Genomic DNA, 25,368 nt, shown 5'->3' with positions numbered 1-25,368 from the left:
GGTGAAGTTTGTGCTTGTTGAATATGTCTGGGACACATAAGGAAAAAAAGATGTGCTGTCAGGAGTATCTAAATGAAAAATTTGATCTTTACAAATTTAATTTCTAACGACTGCAACCTAATCTTAAAAAAATGAGTTGGTTTTGTTGTTGTTATCTGTTTTTGAAATTTGTCTTTGAGCTTAGGATTTTCAACATATGTCAATTGATATACCTCAGGATAGTTTTATCATTAAACCACCAGGTCTTTATATTCTGAGTACATCTGCATTACATCATTATTTTCTTTTAAGCATGCTGGCTACACTATCTGTTTGATGTCAACTTCAATTATGGCCACATCTCCCCACCCTGAGAATTGGGCTATGGTCTGGTTGGATCTGTTAGCAAATCTGCCACTTTAAAACTGCCTGCAACCCTGGAAGAAAGAGAGATTTAAAAACACGAGCAGAAATATGAAGTAAATCAGTATACAAGGTGCAATAGAGTACTGATAGAGTATCTATAAAAGTGTAGAGTGTAAATGTTAAAGTAATAAACTCTAAGCAAGAGGCAGCTGAGTTTATTGGCGAGCGTTGCTGAAGAACAGTGGTTGATACGTGAAGACAGGCAAGACACAAAGCAGTAATGAAAACCTCACAACTAGAGAAAGGAAAGAGATGAGAGGAGGAAGCTAAGATCATGTTTTTAATCAAAAATTTAATCAAACTAATAACACAAAATACAATAAGAAAATTTAATACAAGATTGAGACATAGAACAGAATACAGTCAAGAGTCACCCAAATGCCAAGGAAAAATATAAAGAATGTGGACAAGGAGATATTTAACTTCTGCAGAAAATGTTTTGAATATTAGGTATATTCTGGCGTAGTTGAAACAAATGCAGAAAGTAGGGATTAACAGCAACAGCCTGCATTTAACGTAGCAACACTTTGAGACCCTTCAACGATGGCAAAGAAAACAGATGCTAAGCCAAGGCAGGAAAATTGATGTGTGAGCTTGGTCAAATAAGTGCATTTGGTCAAATAAAGAGCAAGGTAGAAGTAAAAGGGGAAAACTAAAGGAAGTGGTATTTGGATGAAGACACAATTGCAATGGTGGGACGAAAGGTTTTGGAATGCACAAGGTGGGATAGAGTAAAAGTAAAGTTTCCATAGTCCCAGATGACCAAAGGCTGCACTGAGCTGTGAGAGAGCTGACAGGTGGTGATTTAATGTGAGGATCACAACACCTCAGGCGAGGTCAATATTGAAGAGCCTTCATGCATAACCTCAGCTGATATGGGAATTTAACCCCTGCTGTTGGCATCATTCTGCATCACAAACCAGCCGTCCAGCCAACTGAGCTAACCAACTTCCAGGTGAGCTAATGGATATATTAAGAGGGGAAGAAAGAATGATGCAGACAGCAGGGCCATGAAAATTAGAATGAGGGAAAGATGAGACCATGTCAGAATTTAGACACAGGGATCAGTATTCTGCAATTGAAGTGTTGGGCAGTGGGGACCCAAAGTAGCTCAGTGAGGATAGGTGAAATGGGCAAGTTTGACATGAGACATGTTATTAACAGTAGAGGCTCGGGCAATGTGATACTTATGAAAGCTGGAAAGCTGGCCTGGAGATCATTGAAATAATTGAAGTTGGAAGTGACAAAAGTATCAAGTTTCAGCAGTAGATGGGCTGAAGTCGGAAGAACTTGGAAAAAAATGACAGGGAGCAGTTAATAAAATGTACCTCTGCTTTTCGGCAGATGGTCTGGTCCTTGGTGATGTCCCAGGTGAGTGTCACCTGCTGGAAAGCCGCATCATTTGATTTTTCTAGAAACCTTTGCCACTTTAGGCAAACAGTAGCAGCAACAGCATCGACTGTGATGCATATGAAGCTTCAAAGAACAAACAAAGTACAAAACAGCACAGGAACAGGCCTTTCGGCCCTCCAAGCCCGTGCCGCTCCCTGGTCCAAACTAGACCATTCTTTTGTATCTGTCTATTCCCACTCCATTCATGTGGCTATCTAGATAAGTCTTAAACGTTCCCAGTGTGTCCGCCTCCACCACCTTGCCCGGCAGCGCATTCCAGGCCCCCACCACCCTCTGTGTAAAATACGTCCTTCTGATATCCATGTTAAACCTTCCCCCCCCCCCCCCTCACCTTGAACCTATGACCCCTCGTGAACGTCACCACTGACCTGGGAAAAAGCTTCCCACCGTTCACCCTATCTATGCCTTTCATAATTTTATACACCTCTATTAGGTCACCCCTCATCCTCCGTCTTTCCAGTGAGAACAACCCCAGTTTACCCAATCTCTCCTCATAACTAAGCCCTTCCATACCAGGCAACACCCTGGTAAACCTCCTCTGCACTCTCTCTAAAGCCTCCACGTCCTTCTGGTAGTGTGGCGACCAGAACTGGGCGCAGTATTCCAAATGCGGCCAAACCAACGTTCTATACAACTGCAACATCAGACCCCAACTTTTATACTCTATGCCCCGTCCTGTAAAGGCAAGCATGCCATATGCCTTATTCACTACTTTCTCCACCTGTGACATCACCTTCAAGGATCTGTGGACTTGCACACCCAGGTCCCTCTGCGTATCTACACCCTTTATGGTTCTGCCATTTATCGTATAGCTCCCCCCTACGTTAGTTCTACCAAAATGCATCACTTTGCATTTATCTGGATTGAACTCCATCTGCCATTTCTTTGCCCAAATTTCCAGCCTATCTATATCCTTCTGTAGCCTCTGACAATGTTCCTCACTATCTGCAAGTCCAGCCATTTTCGTGTCATCCGCAAACTTACTGATCACCCCAGTTACACCTTCTTCCAGATCGTTTATATAAATCACAAACAACAGAGGTCCCAATACAGAGCCCTGCGGAACACCGCTAGTCACAGGCACCCAGCCGGAAAAAGACCCTTTCATTACCGCCCTCTGTCTTCTGTGACCAAGCCAGTTCTCCACCCATCTAGCCACCTCCCCCTTTATCCCATGAGATCCAACCTTTTGCACCAACCTACCATGAGAGACTTTGTCAAACGCTTTACTAAAGTCCATATAGACGACATCCACAGCCCTTCCCTCGTCAACCATCCTCGTCACTTCTTCAAAAACCTCCACCAGGTTAGTGAGGCATGACCTCCCTCTCACAAAACCATGCTGACTATCGTTAATGAGTTTATTCCTTTCTAAATGCGCATACATCCTATCTCTAAGAATCCTCTCCAACAACTTCCCTACCACGGACGTCAAACTCACCGGCCTATAATTTCCCGGGTTATCCTTCCTACCCTTTTTAAATAACGGGACCACATTCGCTATCCTCCAATCCTCTGGGACCTCACCTGTGTCCAGTGACGAGACAAAGATTTGCGTCAGAGGCCCAGTGATTTCATTTTTCATCTCCCTGAGCAGCCTTGGATAGATTCCATCAGGCCCTGGGGAATTGTCAGTCTTTATATTCCCTAAAAAACCTAACACTTCCTCCCTTGTAATGGAGATTTTCCTTAACGGGTCAACACTCCCCTCCGAGCCACTCCCAGTCAACACATCCCTCTCCTTTGTGAATACCGACACAAAGTATTCATTTAGGATCTCCCCTACTTCTTTGGGCTCCAAGCATAATTCCCGACTTTTGTCCCTGAGAGGTCCGATTTTTTTTTCCCTGACAACCCTTTTGTTCCTAACGTATGAATAAAATGCCTTGGGATTCTCCTTAATCCTGTCTGCCAAGGACATTTCGTGACCCCTTTTTGCCCTTTTAATTCCTCGTTTGAATTCTTTCCTACTTTCTTTGTATTCCTCCAGAGCTCCCTCCGTTTTTAGCTGCCTGGACCTAAAGTACGCCTCTCTTTTCTTTTTGACCAATCCCTCAATTTCCCTGGATATCCATGGTTCTCGAATCCTACCCTTCCTATCCTTTTTTACAGGCACATGCCTATCCTGCAGCCCTAACAACTGTTCCTTAAAAGACTCCCACATGTCAGATGTGGATTTACCCTCAAACAGCCCCTCCCAATCAACAGCTGCCAATTTCTGCCTAATCCCACTAACGTTAGCCTTCCCCCAATCCAACACCTTACCCTTGGGACACCACTCATCCTTTTCCATCACTATCCGAAAGCTAACAGAATTGTGGTCACTATTTGCCACATGTTCCCCTACCGAAACTTTGAAAACCCTGACCGGGCTCATTCCCCAGTACTAGGTCCAGTATAGCCCTCTCTCTAGTCGGGCTATCTACATATTGTTCCAAAGAACCTTCCTGTACGCATTTTACAAATTCCTCCCCATTCAGACTTCCAACCCCATGCGATTTCCAGTCTATACCAGGGAAATTGAAGTCTCCCACTACAACAACCCTATTTTTCCTGCACCTATCCATTCCCTCCTGACATATCCGTTCTTCCACTTCCCTTGGGCAGTTGGGGGGCTGTAGTATACCCCCAACATAGTGACTGCGCCCTTCCTGTTTCTGAGCTTCACCCACAGTGACTCGTTACACGACCCCTCTGAATTGTCCTCCCTCTGCACCGCTGTAATATGCTCTCTAACTAATACTGCTACTCCCCCGCCTCTTTTGGCCCCTCCTCTGTCTCGCCTAAAACACTTGTACCCCGGAATATTCAGCTGCCAGTCCTGTCTCTCTTTCAACCAAGTCTCTGTCACCGCAACCACATCCAAATTCCTTGTAAGCATTAAGGCCCTAAGTTCGTCTTACCTGTTACGCTCCTTGAATTGAAGTACATGCACTCCAGACCTCCAGGCCCAGTGAGGTCATCCTCCCCCAGAGTGCTGTTCTTCTTTGCCAGCCTTGTCCTGGCCCCAAGCTCGCCCCCAGCCTCTACACTTGTAGACATAATTTTTTGATCCCCACCCCCCTGCCATATTAGTTTAAACCCACCCGAACTGCACTAGCAAAACTCCCAGCCAGGATATTCGTGCCCTTCCAATTTAGTCCTGTGTACGTATCTAATATTGAAGGGCTAATCATTTACAAGTCATTTTCAGCAGTATTTTTTGAAAATAAAATGTGCACGTGACAGACATTGACAATTCTGAAATTGATGCTTGTCATAAATTGTGTATGCCAAGGCATTAAGGAGAAAATGTAATCCCTAAATATGTTTGGATTATTTTATACTTTGTGGTTCTAGAATTACAACAATTGCAGCACAGTAGAAGTCCATTTCTGTGGCGTTTCTGCTATTTTTATATTTTTCAAATGCTTATTAATTCCTTTACAAATGACACCAGAATTGAGAGGTCATAAATATCAGCAAAGGCTGAGGATTTTTAGACATGACCTAGCTGTCATGAAACCATGCCGGCTCACACTGATTAACTGAAAATTTTCAAGGTTTTCAGTTACCCTCACCTTGATTATAGGCTTTAATAATTTCCCCACCACAGATGTTGAGCTAACTGGTCTGTAGTTCCCTGGTTTTCCTCTTTCACTCTCCTTAAAAAGTGACATGAGCAATTTTCCAATCCAGAGGGACGATTCCTGAATCTAGGGAACTCTGAAAGATCTACAATGTGCTCCCCTACTTCCCTTAACATCCTCGGATGGAAATCGTCAGGCCCTGGGGATTTGTCACTCTACAGTTCCATTAGTTTTCTCATTATCGATATTTTACTGATATAAATTGTATTTAATCCCTGTCCTTGATCCACTATTAATTTCTGACAAGCTATCCCCTTTTCTGCTGTAAATACTGAGGCAATGTAATTATTTAACATATCTGCCATTTTCCCATAGTCGTTTACAATATCCCCACTTTCAGTTTGTAGTGGGCCAACATTACTCCTGATCACGTACTTTCCCTTTATGTAACTATAAAATTTCTTCTTATTAATCTTGATATTCCTTGCAAGTCTCCTTTCATAAGCCCTTTTAGTAGTCCTTATAAGCTGCTTTGTGACCTTTTGCATCTTACCCATTAGGTCAGATCTGTGCTGTTCTTTGTGTTTATGTAAGCCTATATTTTAGTTTAATGTTTATCTCTTAAGTTGTCTATGGCTGTTTTTTTTCTGTGAAGTGGAGCTTTTCCTTCTAGGGTATAAACTGGTTCTGTATTGCATTAAATGTTTCTTTAAACATCCTCCGCTGCTTTCCAGTTGTTTTACCCATCAGTAGGTTTTCCCAGTTTACTGTGAACACTCCGTCTCATCTCATTATAGTCGGCCTTACCTAAATCTAACATTTTAGTAGCTGATTTGTGCTTTTCTCTTTCAAATGCCACATTGAACTCAATGTTATGATCACTATTTGATAAATGTTCACACACAATTAGGTCACTAATTAAATCAGGCTCATTGCTCATTATTAAATCCAATATTGCTTGTACCCTTGTTGTATCCAGGACATATTGCTGTGGGAAACTGTCCCAGAAATTCACCACCTTTCTGACAGATACCTCTTTCAATCTATGTTAAAATTAAAATTCCCCATTAATACTACTCTTCCTTTGCTACACACTTAGTTAATTTCTGCATTTATACAATCTAGCACTTTGGAGCTTCTACCGAGGGTACCTTTAGATCCTTTACTGTTCCTCAGTTCCACCATGATGTGGAGTTGCCGGTGTTGGACTGGGGTAAGCACAGTAGAACCTGATGGAGCAGCGCTCCGAAAGCTCATGCAACCAAATAAACCTGTTGGACTTTAACCTGGTGTTGTCAGTTCCACCCATAAGGTCTCTACTGGATTCTTTCCCCTCATTATATCCTTCCTCACCATTAAAGTGATTTAGTTTCTAACCGCCTCCTTTGCCATTTCCCCTATCCATCCTGTAAACCTTATAACATATAAAAGATACAGCACAAACAGGCCCTTCGGCCCACAAGTTGCGCCGGTCATGTCCCTACCTACCTAGGCTTATATATAGGCTTACCTATAACCCTCAATCCTATTAAGTCCCATGTACTCATCCAGAAGTCTCTTAAAAGACCCTATCGAGTTTGCCTCCACCACCACTGACGGCAGCCGATTCCACTCACCCACCACCCTCTGAGTGCAACACTTACCCCTGACATCTCCTCTGTACCTACGCCCCAGCACCTTAAACCTGTGTCCTCTCGTAACAGCCGTTTCAGCCCTGGGAAAAAGCCTCCGAGAATCCACCCGATCTATACCTCTCAACATCTTGTATACCTCTATCAGGTCACCTGAAAAGACCGAGCTCCCTCAGCCTATCCTCATAAGGCATGCCAAACCAATCCAGGCAACATCCTTGTAAATCTTCTCTGCACCCTTTCAATCATTTCCACATCCCTCCTGTAATGAGGCGACCAGAACTGAGCACAGTACTCCAAGTGGGGTCTGACGAGGGTCTTATAAAGCTGCATCATTATCTCCCGACTCCTAAACTCAATCCCTCGATTGATGAAGGCCAGCACACCATATGCCTTCTTAACCCACCTGCGAGGCCGATTTAAGAGTCCTATGGACCCGGACCCCAAGATCCTTTACATTGCTAAGAGTCTTACCCTTGATATTATATTCCTTCATCCCATTTGACCTGCCAAAATGGACCACTACACATTTATCTGGGTTGAAGTCCATCTGCCACTTCTCCGCCCAGTCTTGCATCCTATCTATACCATGCTGCAGCTTCTGACATCCCTCCAGACTATCCACAACCCCACCAACCTTCGTGTCGTCGGCAAACTTACCAACCCATCCCTCCACTTCCTCATCCAGGTCATTTATGAAAATGACAAACAGCAAGGGTCCCAGAACAGATCCCTGGGGCACTCCACTGGTGACTGACCTCCATTCAGAAAAAGACCCGTCTACAACCACTCTCTGCCTTCTGCAGGCAAGCCAGTTCTGAATCCGCAAGGCAACAGCCCCTTGGATCCTATGCCCTCTCACTTTCTCGAGAAGACTTGCATGGAGGACCTTATCGAACGCCTTGCTGAAGTCCATGTAAACCACATCTACCACTTTTCCTTCGTCAATGTGTTTAGTTACATTTTCAAATAAGTCCACCAGGCTCATAAGGCACGATTTGCCTTTGACAAAGCCATGCTGACTACTTTTGAGCATACTAAACTTCTCTAAATGTTCATAAATCCTGTCCCTCAGGATCTTCTCCATCAACTTACCAACCAGTGAGGTTAGACTCACCGGTCGGTAATTTCCTGGGCTATCCCTATTCCCTTTAACCTGGTATATTTTGTTCTCAGTCCTGACCATCCTGCAGCCATGTCTCAGTCATGGCTACAATATCATTTCCAATGTTTAAAGTCCTCGTGACCACACTATTGAGCCTTTCTGCTAGGACACTGGTCCCAGATCTGTTCAGGGGGAGCCTGTCCCATTGGTTCCTTCCTGCCCCAATACTGAGGTCAGTGCCCCACAAAATGGAACTCCGCTTTCCTGCACCATTCCTTTTGCCACATGCTTACTTCCTAATTTTCTTATTTCTATGCCAATTTACATCTGGCTCAGGTAATAATCCAGAGATTATAACCTTTGAGGTCCTGTTCTTTAATTTTATTCCTATTTCCTGATATTCCCCAAACAGGACCTCTTGTCTATTCTTGCCTATGTTGTTGGTCCCAGCATGGACTGCAAGAGTTGGATCCTCCCCTCCCTCTCCAATATCCTTTCAAGCCAGTTCAAGCTGTCCCTCACCCTGGCACCAGGTAGGCAACAAACCATGGGGGACACTCGATCCTGCTTATAAAGGACGCTATCATACCCTGATTGTAGAATCCACTACTATTCATTTTGCTACCCCCCCTGTACTATGGTGTTATGGTTAGTTTACTCATCCTCCCGACAATCCCTGCTCTTGTCCATACGGAGCCAGAATTTTTAACTGTTGGATGTGGGCTGAGGCTCCTCCAAGACTACCTCCTGGATCCCTCAACCTGCCTCACTCACAATCAACCCTCCTGTCCCTGACCGCTGGCCAAGTTCAAGTTAATTAACCTAAGGGGTGTGTCTCCTGAAACAGTGTCCAGGTAACTCTCCCCCTCCCCTCCCTGATGTGTTGCAGTGTCCGGAGGTCAGACTCCAGCTCATCGAGTCATGAATACTCGCTACAGAAGTGGTCACTAGGAATTATAAAGGAATCCACCAGCTCCCACATCATGCAGGAACAACACATCACCTGGCTCTGCATTCTCTGTTCACTTAATTTTAGGTTCAACTCGGTTTTAAATTTCCAACCAGCCTCCCTTCTCACTAAAATCTGAGGCCTGCACTTAGTTTCTCAAATTACCCTCCCACTCTACACTATTTGCCACCCTACACACTCTGCCACTCCCTCCTGTGCTCTCCACTGCTCCATTCTGTGCTCTCTGCCACTTTCTCCTGCCCTCGTCCTCCACCTAACACTTAAGGGTGCCACCCCAGCTCCCTCACATTGAGAGAGAGCCGTTGAGAAGGTGATGGGAAGCCAAAAGATGCAACAAAGAGAATGTAGGAAGCATGAAGGAATGAAATGTGGGAAGAAGTAGGCAGCAGCAGAATGGACCGTGGCAAGCTGTGGAGCATGTCATGGGCAAGGACAAGGAGGGAGTGGCAAAGAGAACTCGGGTTTTGGAGCTCAAGCGGCGACTGGAGTCACGATGGTGCGTCCACAAGTCTGAGCGCTATGTGGATGGCATGTTCAGTGAGGTGGCCACAGCACAGGTTAGAAGCACGGAGGCAAGAAACGAATTTATAACCGCCAGGCAGTCAACGAGAACGTGGCCGGTCATGCAGGAATCCCCTGGGGTCCCACTTGTTGATTGGTTTTCCATTTTGGATACTGTTGAGGGCATTGATTCATTGGATGAATGCAGTCAGAGCCAGGTTTGTGGTACCACAGGTGGCTTTGCTGTACAGGAGGGGGGAGTAAGAAGGAAGCAAGAGCAGGACTGATGGGGGATTCAAGCATCAAAGCAAAATAATGCAGATGCTGGAATCTGAAACAAAAACAGAAAAAGCTGGAAATCCTCAGCAGATCTGACAGCATCTGTGGAGAGAGAATAGAGCCAGCGTTTTGAGTCTGAATGACCCGTTGTCAGAGCCTGGCTCTCGGCCGTGTCTGAGCCATCCCCCAGGCCACTGCTCTCACCCCCTCCCCTCCCTCCCAGAACCAGGATACGGTCCCCCTTGTCCTCTCTTTTCACCCCACCGGCCTCCGCGTTCAAAGGATCATCCTCTGTCGTTTCCGCCAACTCCAGCACGATGCCACTACTCAACACATTTTCCCCCTCCCTCTGTGAGCATTCCGCAGGGACTGTTCTCTCCGGGATACCCTGGTCCACTCTCCCATCGCACCCAACACTTCACCCCCCCCCCTGTCCACAGCACCTTACCATGCAATCATTGAAGGTGCAACACCTGCCCCTTTACCTCCTCCCATCTCACCGGGCAGCATAGTGGTTAGCACTGCTGCTCACAGGGCCAGGGACCTGGGTTCGATTCCCAGCTTGGGTCACTGTCTGTGTGGAGTTTGCACATTCTCCCCGTGTCTGCGTGGGTTTCCTCCGGGTGCTCCGGTTTCCTCCCACAGTCTGAAAGATGTGCTGGTTAGGTGCATTGACCCGAACAGAGTGTGGCGACTGGGGAGATTTCACAGTAACTTCATTGCAATGTTAATGTAAGCCTTACCTGTGACTAATAAATAAATAAACATAAACCAGCCCAGCTCCTAAACACCCTTTTCAGGTGAAGCAGCACTTCGTGTGCACCTCCTTCAATATGGCCTTTTGCATTCGCTGCTCCCAATGCAGTCTCCTCTACATCGTAGAGACCAAACGCAGACTGGGTGACCTCTTTGCTGAACACCTTCAGTCCGTCCGTAAGTGGGACCCAGATCTTCCTGTCGCTTGCCACTTCAACACATCAACACATCCTGCTCTCCTGTCCACATGTCCGTCCTTGGCCTATTGCAATGTTCCAGTGAACCCCAAACTGGAGGAACTGCACCTCATTCTCCGATTGGGCACTTGACAGCTTTCCAGACTTAACATGAAGTTCAACAACTTCAGAGCGTGAACTGTCCCCTCCATCTTCACCCCATTTCCATTTATTTTATTTCATTTCATTTCATTCTGTTTCTTATTTTCATCTCATTCATCCATTTTTATCATCCTTCTCTCTCACTTCCATTTTTACAGTTCTCTCATCCCACTCTTCTTCTTGCACCACCACCACCCCCGCGCCGCCACCCCCCCCCCCCCCCCCCCCCACCCGCCCCACCTCAAGACAACTGCCTTAACAATCTGTACCTCTGTTCTGCCATTCACACATTCTGATCATTTAATGGACACTTTTAGCAACTCTCTGTCTTTTCCTCCTTATTTACATTCTCTTTGTCCTATTATAGCTCCCGCCCCACCCTCAGTGTCAATCTTTTCTGATTTTATTTGCTCTTAGCTCTGATTAAGGGTCATCCAGACTTGAAACGTTGGCTCTATTCTCTCTCCACAGATGCTGTCAGGCCTGCTGAGATTTTCCAGCATTTTCTGTTTTTGTTGTGATAGGGGTTTTGTTGCTTCGGGAAACTGAAATGTGTTTCTGCGACCTTAGACATGACTCCAGGATGGTATGTTGCCTTGCTGGTGCCAGAGTCAAGGATGTCACGGAGCAGCTGCAGGACATTCTTCTGGGGACAGGATGACCAGCCACAACTTGTGATCCATGTTGGTACCAATGACTTGGGTAGGAAAAGTGATGAGGACCTGAAAGCAAATTTCAGCGAATGAGGAAGGAGGTTGAGAAGCAGGACCCCTGAAGCAGTATTTTCAGAATTACTCCCAGTGTTGCCTGCTAGTGAGCATAGAAATAGGAGCATTGAGATTTGAACACATGGCTGGAAAACTGGTGTAGGAGGGAGAGCATTCGATTTCTGAGATATTGGGACCAATTGTGGGGAAGGTGAGATCTGTACAAGCCTGGCAGTCTACACCTGAACAGGACCGAGACAAATGTCCTTGTGCGAAGATTGTTGGGGAGGGTTTAAACTAGACTGGCGGGAGATGGGAACCAGAGGGAAGAATCAGATGGGCCAAATTGAGAGCAGGGACTGGGAAACAGAAAATTAGTGAGTGACGCTCCAAAATAGAAGAAGCAAAGATTAAGGAGTGGATAGCACAGGAATTTAGTAGGCTTAAAAAGTATGCATTTGAATGCAAGGAGTGTAGCAAATAAAGCTAGTGAGCTAAGGACATAGTCGCATAGCAGCATGATTTTATCGCTATAAACATTGCTTAACAAGGAGCAAAAATAGCAGCTCAACATCTTTGGGTATAGAGGTTTCAGGGAGGGGGATAAGAAAAGTGGAGCTGTAAAATTACTGATTAGTCAATAATATTTGTGGGACGGATCATACACCAAATGACGCATCAAATGAGAGTTGGGCACAGAAATAAAAATGGGCTGCCACACTGCAAGACGTGTACTGTAGACCCCCGAATAGTGAGAGGGAGATGAGAGCAAATATGTAAGTAAATTTCTGCGTGCAAAATCAGTAAGGAAATAATAGTTGGGGATTTCAGCGATCCTAATATCAACTGATATATGAAGAATGTAAAAGTACAACCTTCTTGAACTGCATTCGAGAGAACCTTAGGTCTGAGGCATGCAAGTCAGGCGACCCTGACCTATACAAGAAAGCCAGATACGATCGAAGGAGATCCATCAAAGATGCCAAAAGACAGTGCTGGACCAAGCTAGAGTCCCAGGCTAGCCACACAGACCCCTGCCGACTATGGCAAGGTCTGCAAGACATAACAGGCTACAAGATGAAGGCATGTAAAATCGCTGGTTCCAATGCACCCCTCCCTGATGAACTCAGTGCATTCTATGCCCATTTTCAGTGGGAGGTCAGTGAGAGCATGCCCTCCACTCTGGAAGCCCCGGATGAATCTGTAGCTGAGGTCACCGTTGCAGATGTCAGAGCAGCTTTCTCGAAGGTCAACCCACAGAAAGCAACTGGCCTGGATGGGGTACCTGGAAGAGCACTCAGATCCTGCGCGGATCAGCTGGCGGAGGCATTCGCAGACAACTTCAACCTCTCTTTACAACAATCTGAGTCTCTCTCTGCTTCAAGAAGACGACCATCATCTCAAGAAGAACACCTAAGAAAAGCCAAGCAGCGTGCCTTAATGACTACTGTCCGGTGGCTCTGACATCCATCATTATGAAGTCCTTCGAAAGCTAGCCATGGCACGAATCAATTCCAGCCTCCCGGACTGCCTGAATCTACTCCAGTTCACCTATCACCGCAACAGGTCCACAGCAGACGCCATCTGCCTGGCCCTGCACTCACCCTGGAACATCTAGATAACAAAGACATCTATGTCAGACTCCTATTTATTGACTACAGCTCAGCCTTCAATATCATTATTCCTGCTAAACTCATCTCCAAACCCCGTGGCCTGGGTCTCGGTTCCTGTCTGTGTGACTGGATCCTGAACTACTTAATCCAAAAACCACAATCAGTAAGGATAGGCAACAACACCTCCATGATCAACCTCAACACCGGTGCCTCACAAGGCTGTGTTCTCAGCCCCCTACCATACTCCTTATACACCTATGACTGTGCAGCCAAATTCCCCTCCAATTTGATTTTCAAGTTTGCTGACGACACCACCGTAATGGGTTGGATCTCAAACAATGACGAGACAGAATACAGGAATGAGATAGAGAATCTGGTGAACTGGTGCGGCAACAATAATCACTCCTTCAATGTCAACAAAACGAAGGAGATTGTCATCGACTTTAGGAAGCGTAAAGGAGAACATGCCCCTGTCTACATCAATGGGGATGAAGTAGAAAGGGTCGAGAGCTTCAAAGTTTTAGGTGTCCAGATCACCAACAACCTGTCCTGGTCCCCCCATGCCGACACTATAGTTAAGATAACCCACCAATGCCTCTACCTTCTCAGAAGACGAAGGAAATATTGGCATATCAGCTACGACATGCACCAGCTTTTACAGATGCACCATAGAAAGCATTCTTTCCGGTTGTATCACAGCTTGGTATGGCTCCTGTTCTGCCCAAGACTGCAAGAAATGACAAAAGGTCGTGAATGTAGCCCAATCCGTCATGCAAACCAGCCTCCCATCCATTGACTCTGTCTACATTTCCTGCTGCCCTCGGCAAAGCAGCCAGCATAATCAAGGACCCGACAGTCCCCGGACATTCTCTCTTCCACCACCTTCTATTGGGAAAAAGATACAAAAGTCTGAGGTCACGTACCAACTGACTCGAGCAGCATCTTCCCTGCTGCCATCAGACTTTTGAATGGACCTGCCTTGCATTAAGTTGATCTTTTTCTACACCCTAGCTATGACTGTAATACTTCATTCTGCACTGTCTCATTTCCTTCTCTATGAATGATATGCTTTGTCTGTATAGCATAGCGTTCACCGTGCATGATGTAGCAATGGGGTGTCATTTTGAAGATGGAAAAGATCAAAGGTAGAACAGGTGTAAAAATTCTATATCGGAGAAGACAAATTTTACAAAGCTGAGAAGTGATCTGCCAAAAGTGGACTGGATGTAGCTACTTGAAAGAAAATCAGTGACAAGTCAGTGGGAGACATTAAAGAGTGAGATTCCGCGGGCACATTGTAAACAGGTACCTGCAAAGAGAAAGATTGGTACTACCAAATCTATAGCCCAGGGTTATCCAGAAACATACAGCGGAAGATAAAATAGAAAAAGAAAGCTTATGACAGTCACAAAAAAAATAATACTGTGGAAAGCCTTGGAGTATTGAAAGTACAGGGATGAAGTAAAAAGTTTAGGAAAGCAAAGAGAGAATATGAAAAAATATTGGTAGGTAAAATCAAATATGTTTTCTCAGTACATTAAGAGCAAGAGGATAACCAAGGAAAGGGTAGGACCTTTCAGATAAACACAAGGTAACTTTCAAATGAATGCAAATGATGTGGGCAGGGTTCTTCATGAGTGCATTGTCTCTGTCTTCACAAGGAGAGGGATAAGTAAAGTTTATTTATTAGTCACAAGTAGGTTTACATTCACACTGCAATGAAGTTACTGTGAAAACCCCCTAGTCACCACATTCCGGTAAACTGCGGGAGAATTTAGCAAGGCCAATCCAGCTAACCTGCACATCTTTGGACTGTGGGAGGAAATTGGAGCACCCGGAGGAACCCCACGCACACAAGGCGAACGTGCAAACTCCACACAGACAGCGACCCAAGCCGGGAATCGAACACGGGTCCCTGATACTGTGAGGCAGCAGTGCTAACCACTGTGCCACCATGCCGCCCGGGTGAAGCAGGCATTGTAATTTAAGAGGAAAAAATACAATAAACATAGTGAGAGAGGAAGTACTGGAGGGACTGTCATCCTTGAATCTGGACAAACCACCAGGGCCAGATGGATTGTATCCCAGGCTCTTAAAGGAAGCCGGGAGGTAATAGATCCTCTGAGGATTATTTTCAATCTTCATTAGATACAAGTGATGTACCAGAGGATTGGAGGTTGGCAAATATTGCACCATTATTTAAAAAGGCGAGGGATGGGCCAGAAAATTATAGGCCGGTCAATCTGACTTTGTTGATGGGCAGATTATTGTCAATTCTGCGAGACAGGATAAACTTCACTGAGAAAAGAACAGATTAATCTGGGATATTCAGCATGATTTTGTTAGGGAAGGTCACGTCTTTTCTAATTTAGTCAACTTTTTGAAGAAGTAACAAGGTGGATTGAAAGGGGTAGTGCAATGGATGTTGTCCACATGGATTTTAGAAAGGTATTTGGCAAGGTCCCACATGGCAGACTGGTCAGAAAAGTTAAAGCTCATGAGGTACAAGGGAATGTGACGTTTGGATCCAAAATTGGCTCAGTGGCAGGAAATCGTGATGGATGTTTTTGCAAATGGAAAGCCGTTTCACAAAGTTTAGTGTTGGGGAACTTAATGTTTGTAAATATGAAAATGATTTGGACTTGTGTAAGAGACACAATTGGGAAATTTGCAGACGACGCAAAAATTGGCTACGTAATTGATGGTGAAGCGGACAGCTGTCAACTCTGGAATGATATTAGTGGTTTGGTTGAGTGGGTGGAAAAGTGGCAGATAGAATTCAATCCAGTGTGAGGTAATGCATTTGGGGAGGGCAAACAAAGCTAGATAATACTTTAACTGGGAGAATATTGAGAGGGGTTGAAGAGATGACAGACCTCGGAGTGCATGTCCACAGGTCTCTGACGGTGGCAGGTCAGGTGATGAAGAAAGTTTAGGGAATGCTCTCTCTTATTGGATGAGGCATAGAGTACAAAAGCAGGATGTAATGCTGGTTAGACCACAGCTGGAATTTTGCACAATTTTGCTTGCAATATTACTGAAAGGACATAACTGTTCTGGAGTGAGTGCTAAGGAGAGTATAAGAATCTAGCCAGGGGCTTAACAATTGCAGCTCTGAGGAGAAATTGGACAGGCTTAGGTTGTTTTCCTCAAAACAGAGTAAGCTCTGGGGTGATTTACTGAGGTGTACAAGATGGAGTGGCCTACATAGAGTGGACAGGAAATGCCTGTTTTCCCAAATGATTACAGTAAGAAGTCTCACAACACCAGGTTAAAGTCCAACAGGAAAGCTAGTGCTGCCAAATAAACCTGTTGGACTTTAACCTGGTGTTGTGAGACTTCTTACTGTGCTTAACCCAGTCCAACACCGGCATCTCCATATCATGGCTTCCCAAATGATTACCTGGGGAAACAGATTTGAGGTGAATGGTAGAGGATTAGACGGGATATGAAGAAAACCTTCTTCCCCCAGAGGATGGTGGGTTTCTCAAATTCGCTGCCTGGTTTGACTCATTTAAAATGAACCTGGATCTGTACCTGAAGTGCTATACCCTGCAAGGCTATTGGCCAGGTCCTGGGAAGTGGGATTAGAATGGGCAGTTGAGATTTTAATTATTTTATTTTTCAGCTGGCCCAGCTATGATGGGCTGCATTGCCCCTTTCTTTTTTTTGTAACTTTTATGTGGTTCTTAGATATACAATAGCAATGTTGGCGGCCATTGGAACCGCACATGAACCGCTGGACAGAGTGGGAACTCAGTTCCTTCTCCTGTTTGATGCCAGGAACTACAATGATGTGGAGATGCCGGCGTTGGACTGGGGTAAACGCAGTAACAGTTTTAACAACACCAGGTTAAAGTCCAACAGGTTTATTTGGTAGCAAATACCCCAATGGTATTTGCTACCAAATAAACCTGTTGGACTTTAACCTGAGGAACTACAATGCCAGTGGTATATTTCAATGTTAGAAAAGAAAGTTAAAGTTTTAAAGTTTATTTATCACTGTCACAAGTAGGCTAACATTAACATTGCAATAAAGTTACTATGAAAATCCCCTAGTCGCCACACTCCGGCGCCTGTTCATGTATCCTGAGGGAGAATTCAGCATGGGCAATGCACCTAAACCAACATGTCTTTCAGACTGTGGGAGGAAACCGGAGCACTCGGAGGAAATCTCCGCAGAAACGGGGAGGACGTGCAGACTTCGCACAGACAGTCAGTGACCCAAGCAAGGAATCGAACTCGGGTCCCTGGCGCTGTGAGGCAGTGGTGCTCGTCATCATGTTGCCCCAAATATACTGCAAGCAATCTTAGCGTAATATTTAGGTCAAACAAAGGCACAGTATAATATTGGGGATCCCTTTACAAGCAACTAAATTGAAAAGGAAAGCTGCAGACAACTCAAGAGGGTAGCTAGACATAATGAGCCAGTAATTATAAGACTATTTCTATACCTAGTGATGGATTGGGAGAACCCATCTGCGGGGTCGGGGGGGGATGTTAAATTCAACATTATCACTAAACATTTTTGTGACTTTTTCTAAGTCAGTGCATAACAAGGCAAGCGGCAATACTGGCATGGTTTTGACTAATGGACTGAACAGGATAACAACCTGCAGGTAGGAGATATTTGTGCTCATTCCTGAGGTTTCTTATGCTGGAATAGATTTGGATATTCTGAAGATCAGACTCCGTTAAATTGATGGGCAAGACTTTGCAGTCAGTGCCAAATTGAAGATGCTCACCACTGTCCTCAAGGACAGCTGCCCATGTATGCCAGAAGTTGCTGTCAGTTTCACAACTGTAATAGCAGGACACACTGACAGTTTCACCATCATCATAACTTCCAAATCTGGGCCAACATCCACAAGCCCTGCAGCTCAGTCTGGGACAGACTCGGAGAAAATTGATGGATAGATATGTGGCACTCTGCACAAATCTTGAAGCCAAATAATTCTGTGTAACATTGACCGCAATTCTCTGTCAATCAAGGTCAAATCAGTCAAAATGGCCTTGAGGGTCCTGTTCACAATGACGTTGATCAAACACCAATCTGAATTTGACTCAAGATATGAGAAAAGTAAAGAAAACGCATTTCTCTTCATTAACCTTTTCGGAAAATTAAAAGCACTGAGTTAGGGGAGTTGAAGAAGTTTGTTTCTCTATTGTGGATGACCAGACATCATTATTCTCAGTGATAGAGAAAGCGATCAGAGAGGTTGGCCTTGAGGGAGGCTGAGATGAATACAGCTGGGGAGAGGTCAATTGATGCCAGAGGGGAAGCTTTTTTAATGGCATGATGTCTGAGAATTATTTTCTATTTCTCTTTACCATTGGATTGAGGTCATTTTTGACTGAATGGGGAGTAATTTTTGCATGGTGAGATGTGATGCTGCAATTTAAATGGCATATACTTAAATTCAATTTTAAAAATTGAGGTCTAAATTTTATTAAAAGGGTAATAAATTGATATGAAAAAAATCAACAGTAAAGCTGTTTATGCTTGCAAGAAAGCCAATATAGATCTGAAGTTAATTACTTTGGTTTCGCAATTACTTTTGTACCTTCAAGCATATTCATAGTCCAAAGAATGCACTGTGACTTTCCAAATTTTTGGCAAATAAGTCTGGCTACTTCACATTTGACAGAAACTAAATGTCTGTAATGAGTTCAAAAAAATGTAAAGTATTTCAAAGGTCAGTTCTCATCTTTGAGCTGGTTTCTAATTTACTATATAGTTGCAAAATAGCTTTATCATGAAATGGAACATATGGCCTGGATAACAAACTTGTTCGGTATCTGTGCATTGGCACCAAATCTTGGGGCACAGACCAGAAGATTGCCTAAGTATGTGTTCTAATGTATCTATTAATGCAGAATGCAGATATGCCTGTAATGGTTAGAAGCAGCATATTTCATGGGAGGCAGTGGCCTAGTGGTATTGTCACTGAACTAGAATCCAGAGACCCAGGATAATGGACTTGGGACCCGGGTTCAAATCCCACCATGGCAGATCATGAAATTTGAATTCAGTAAAAATCTGGAATTAAAAAGTCTAATGATGACCTTGAAACCATTGTCGATTGTCGTTAAAAACCCATCTCGTTCACTAATGCCCTTTAGGGAAGGAAATCTGCCACCCTTACCTGGTCTGGCCTATATGTGACTCCAGATCCACAGCAATGTGGTTGACTCTTAACTACCCCCTCAAGGGCGATTAGTGATGGGCAGTAAATGCTGATCCAGCAGGTAATAACAAAAGTGGTTTGTGTTCTTTTAAGGCCTTATAGAATAAAACCATAGAAACGTGGAAAGTTTACAGCACAGAAGGAGGCCATTTGACCCATCATGTCTGCATCGACTAAAAAATGAGCCACCGAGCCTAATCGCACTTTCCAGCATATGGTCCATAGCTCTACAAGGCCGCATGCACTTGTATTAAGAAGATCACAATTGCGCTGTTTGCCTCGGACTCTCAATTACTGAGCTTTCCCAAAGAAAACATGCAGCAATACAAGGGAATGCTGCACTTGTTTTTATCAGGCTGGATCTCCAAAAGTGGAATGAATGATTGATGGTATGCATGCAAATGTATAGACCCTTATATTGTTGTCAACCTTTTACCGAAACATAAGAGATTTCATTTCATCCAACATACAGTTGCCTTGCAACCTAAGTGTTGAATCTTGTGCACTGAAGTCCATCTCACTGGTAGTTGACACAAATTACTCATTTACAGTGCTCCACCATTATTTACAGTCATGCAGCCCATTGCTTGCCCAGTTGAGGAACTTGAAGGCAAGAAGAAGAGAGTGATATATTGGTGGTTTCTCTGGGGAGTGCAACCAGGACCCAAGTCCACAATATCACAGGTGGCTCAGCTGTGCAAGGGTTGGGTTACGGTGCAGGAGAAAAATTAGGAAAGCAATTATGATCAGGGATTCTATCATTAGGGAACAGATGGGCGTTTCTACAACTGCAGCCAACATTGGATGTGTGGAGCAGACTTGTAGAATACATCATTGATCTGGGGTAATTTTATCCTGGTTAAAGATGATTAGATTAATATCTGTTCAGAACTGGGTTTCAGATGTTAGCAACACCGCCTGATTTTTTTTTTCCTCCTGACTTGAAACATTGGCTCTATTCTTTCTCCATAGATGCTGTCAGACCTGCTGAGATTTTCCAGCAGTTTCAGATTCCCACATCCACAGTATTTTGCCTTTATCAGCCTGATTTTTTTTTTGTTTCGGGGATTTAAGAGAAGCAAGATTTCCCTTAAATTTGGATCAACAAGTTATGATGAGGAAGCAGGAGCCCTGATATGATCATACTTGGATCTGAATGCATGAGGCTTGACGAGTCAAATGCAGGGCAATACAGCAGAATGAGCTTGCAAATTCAACCACTGGATCAAGGAGGAGGCTAAATTTTCCTTGCATCTCATCTCTTGTGATAAATTCACTGGAGTGAGTTGACAATATTGAGTTTGCCTCAGAAAAAAAAACTTCCTCAATGACATTTATCCAAACCAAGGACGTTTTTTTTTCTAATATGAGGGAAGGATGTGTTCTGTACATGTTTTAGAATGGAAACTCTTTAACAATTGGTTAATACTGCAATATTTGATTTTGAGAAAAAGGATTCTGTTTGAGGTTTAAATCCAATGAAAGCTACCTGTTTATGCATTAGCGACTGACATGAACCAGTGACCCAGATGTTACTGTTACATCTCTGTGTAGAAACACACAATTGTTCTGAATGTATGTATATTCCAGAAAACACTCATCCTAGTGTCTGTAATAGAAGTCTATTTGAATCTAATGTTTGGATTCTAGTATGAGCATGGTACCATTGTGTCAAATCTGAAAAAAATAATGATTATTCATTTAAAAAAAACACTGGGACCCAAACAAATTTACCACAGTGTTCCTCCAGTATTGGGTTCAATTGACATGCTTATGGTGGGGAAGTAGGGTTGAGTACATGGCACTTATTGTGAGCAGTCATTTACAACTTTGCCAAGATCGTTCGTACAATTTTTTCACCGGACAATGTCATACTGTTTATTACTGCTGGCTTACATGCATGAGGTAACTGAATATCAGCAGTGATCTATTTTAGTCAGCAAAACTGATGTTTATTCAGCGTTTAGCAAAGAGAAGTCCCAGCAGTTTCCCTTCTCATTGAAGGGACAAAGAAACTAATAAAGGAAACATAGAAACTAGAAATAGGAGTAGGCCATTCAGTCATTTGAGCCTGCTTTGCCATTCATTTTGATCATGGCTGATCATCGAATTCAATATCCTGATCCCCCCCTTCCCCCCTATATCCCTTGACCCCCTTTAGCTCCAAGAGCTTTTTCTAATTTCTCTCGAAATCAGACAATGTTTTGGCCTCAACCACATTCTGTGGTGGTGAATGCCACACATTCACCACCCTCTGGGTGAAGAAATTTCTCCTCGCCCCAGTTCGAAAAGGTTTATCTCTTTTCCTCAAACTATGACCTCTAGTTCTGGACTCCCCCACCATTGCGAACATTCTTTCTGAATCTACCCTGTCTAATCCTGTTAGAATTTTATAAGTTTCTATGAGATCTCCTCTCACTCTTCTAAACTTCAGTGAATATAATCCTAACCGACTTAGTCTCTCCTCATATGACAGATCTGCCATCCCCGGAATCAGCTTGGTAAACCTTTGCTGTATAGCGAAGTATATAACTCTATAGCAAGGACATCTTTCCTCCGATAAGGACACCAAAACTGCACACAGTATTCCAGATATGGCCTCACCAACGCTCTATACAATTGCGCCCCTAACCCTATACTCAAATCCTCTCGCTATGAAGTCCAACATAGCATTTGCCTTCTTTACTGCCTGTTGTACCTGCGTGCTTACTTTCAGCGACTGATGCACGACTGATGTTGAGTATTCACTGTTCTCAGTTTACACCCATTCAAGTAATAATGTCTTCCTATTATTGCTACCAAAGTGGATAACCCCACATTTATCCACATTATATTGCATCTGCCGTGCAGTTGCCCACACACTCAGCCTGTCTAAATCACGCTGAAGCATCTCTGCATCCTCCTCACAGCTCACCCTCCCACCCAACTTTGCATCAACTGCAAATTTGGAGATAATAAATTATTAGGCTTATTAGGTTTGTGCAATTTCAATCGCAGATATTATAGTCTGGTGACAAATGCTTCTAATCGCTCCAAAGCAAACAGTTCTCCTCTCTCAGTAAGGGGAAACTTGTTCTTCTCATGCCACTGAATAAATAAAGAACTGAGGACAATTTTTCATTTAATCTATCAACAGGCCGTGGTTTTGTTTCACAGGAATTTAATAGTCTTCCTTGGATATAAATATTATTCTGGATATTTTAGTTTCACTATAAATTCTAGTGCTTTGATAGCCTAATGTGGCCAATATATCTCTGAACTGGATTGTGGTGAAGACTTTGATGGATTGTTAAAATTTAAAGTTTAGTGGGGTTTTGTGCAGAACTATACCATCATTACAGAGATATGCAGGAGTCAAAATTGTTCTTCTAAGTGCAATATTCTAAATTAAGTTTATTAAAATTCTCTGATATTAAATGTACTTTTTGACATATTCTTGATCAAGAAAATAGTCTTGGAATTTAATCAAAAGGGAAAACATTGCCATCCCTTAATTCTGAATTAAAAATAAGGGAAGGTTAGAAATTCTCCATTGGACGGGTAACATCTGAGAAAATAAAAACAGATCTAATGTTTCAGGTAGTTGATCTTTTACCTGCTTTTATCCAAGATTTTTGTTGCATTAGTTGCGTTAAGCTGCGACTTTCATGTTAAGTCATGATCAATCTGCTCCTGCATTGAGGGCAGTGCACTGTAACAAGTTGGAAACCAAAAATTGACCTGTTAGTCAAATGAACATGTTCCACATGTAATTTTAGAATTCTTACACATGTGAAATGAGTTTAACCTCGCATCATTTTACACTCAATGGACATGTGTAAAGTGGAGTGGTAACAATAAGAGGAGAGGCTTTGCTGCCCCCTACAGGACTGATCTTTACTGCTTTTGTTGATTGAACAAATTTAATGATAAGTTTGTTTATAGAATTATGGATAGATGTGAAATTCTTTCACATGGTAGTTTTTTTTCTTTGCATTTTCTGTACAGTCATGGAAGTTAGCAATTTAGTGACAAAATCTGATAGACTGAATAAGCCTGCATGACTCATTATCAACCATGATGTGGAGATGCCAGTGTTGGACTGGGGTAAACACAGTAAGATGTCTCACAACACCAGGTTAAAGCCCAACAGGTTTATTTGGTAGCACAAACCACTAGCTTTCGGAGTGCTGCTCCTTCATCAGGTGAGTGGATGAATCCCACTCACCTGACGAAGGAGCAGCGCTCTGAAAGCTAGTGGCTTGTGCTACCAAATAAACCTGTTCGACTTTAACCTGGTGTTGTGAGACTTCTTACTGTCATTATCAACCAACAGAGTATTTCCTTGTGTTATCATAACCATCATTCATGTTCACACAAGGGATAGCAACGTCACCACAATAGCGTAGAAGTTCTTGTATCTATGGCTGCACATCTCTGTAGTATAACCATAACTACTTCAACAAGATTAGGAATTTTAAATATAACCAAAGCAGTATTGTAAAGTTTTAAAGTTTTATTATTGTCACATGTAAGCTTACATTAACACTGCAATGAAGTTACTGTGACAATCCCCTAGTGGCCATACTCCAGCGCCTGTTCAGGTACAATGAGGGAGAATGAGCATGGCCAATGCACCTAACCAGCACGTCTTTCAGACTGTGGGAAGAAACCGGAGCACCCGGAGGAAACCCACACAGACATGGGGAGAATGCACAGACAGTGACCCAAGCTGGGAATCAAACCTGGGTCCCTGGCGCAGTGAGGCAGCAGCGCTAACCACTGTGTCAACCTGCTGCCCCCATAAGTTGCTTTTCCTACAAGCTTCAGCACTTAGCGATTTTTTTATCAGTTGCATTAAATTTATACTTTACTGGTGCTTGTTTAATGGAAGTAAAACTAGAATAAAATTGACTGTAAAAGCAATGGTATCTGTCTTTCTCAGTTCACAAATGTGACAACTTTAATCACATTATCTTTTGAAACATTGTAGAAGATTGTTGTTTCATCTCCAATGGATTCATTTTAGCACAATTTACAGAATTCTTTACACGTGGTGACTAAAGTGACAAATCTGTTTTCGAGGAAATAGTGTCTGCAAATTTACAATGCAAAATGTAGGCATACCACCCAGCCTATAGTTTAACAGTTGCTTCATTGAGGAGTGTCACAGTTATAGTTTGCAAAGGTTTTTCAAGTATTTTTGAGATTCACTTGTGAAAGTTCAAGGTATAAAAATTCAAGGTAAAACTACAATGTGAAGCAGTATTTGCATATAATCAGTTCTTTTCTTATAAATGGAACTGGGCAGCTTGGTTTGACAGCTTTTCTGCAATTAACAACAGTTGCAAGGTAAGAGAGGTTAGATTTCAGCAATACTTAGTCACTCATCGTTCACCTTTTGATGAGCCTGTGTCCACCTTAATGACTAATCTAAATTAATTTATTAATAAAATGTGAGTTTGAGTTAGAATTTTTTTCACGTTTTTCAAAACATATTCACAAACTAACTGTACCCTTTGGGCTGGGGTTTGATGGTCCTATGGATCCAGGACGCAATCAGAAATTAACACACTAGATCGGCTACACAACATGTTCCTGTGTCTGAGTGATCTTGCCAATTGGAGGAAGAGATGTCATTGCCAACAGGATCTTCCCAACAGCAACTAGGCCCCCCTGAGGAGGCTGAGCTTGGAATTGAAATGAAGGCAGCCTTCCAGTGGCAGAATGAGTAGCTCTTGACACCACCTCACCACCATCATAGGATAGACTCGTGCAAAGAGTCATTGAGGTTTACAACATGGAAACAGGCCCTTCAGCCCAACTTGTTTATGCCACCCAGTTTTTAACCACTAAGCTAGTCCCAATTGCCAGCATTTGGCCCATATCCCTCTATACCAATCTTCCCTATGTA

The 25,368-nt window shown here is 43.5% G+C and overlaps 1 protein-coding gene across 6 annotated transcripts in view; it reads left to right on the top strand.

Annotated features, from left to right (window-relative positions):
* The window catches only part of ptprk (protein tyrosine phosphatase receptor type K), a 607,729-nt gene that overhangs the window by 483,269 nt on the left and 99,092 nt on the right, over positions 1 to 25,368 (top strand). The gene's annotated exons all lie outside the window — the stretch shown is intronic.

The sequence above is a fragment of the Mustelus asterias genome, chromosome 5, assembly GCF_964213995.1.
Source record: "Mustelus asterias chromosome 5, sMusAst1.hap1.1, whole genome shotgun sequence".
Taxonomy (NCBI): domain Eukaryota; kingdom Metazoa; phylum Chordata; class Chondrichthyes; order Carcharhiniformes; family Triakidae; genus Mustelus; species Mustelus asterias.
Note: the sequence above shows the minus strand (reverse complement) of the source record. Positions and strands in the feature narration are given on the sequence as shown.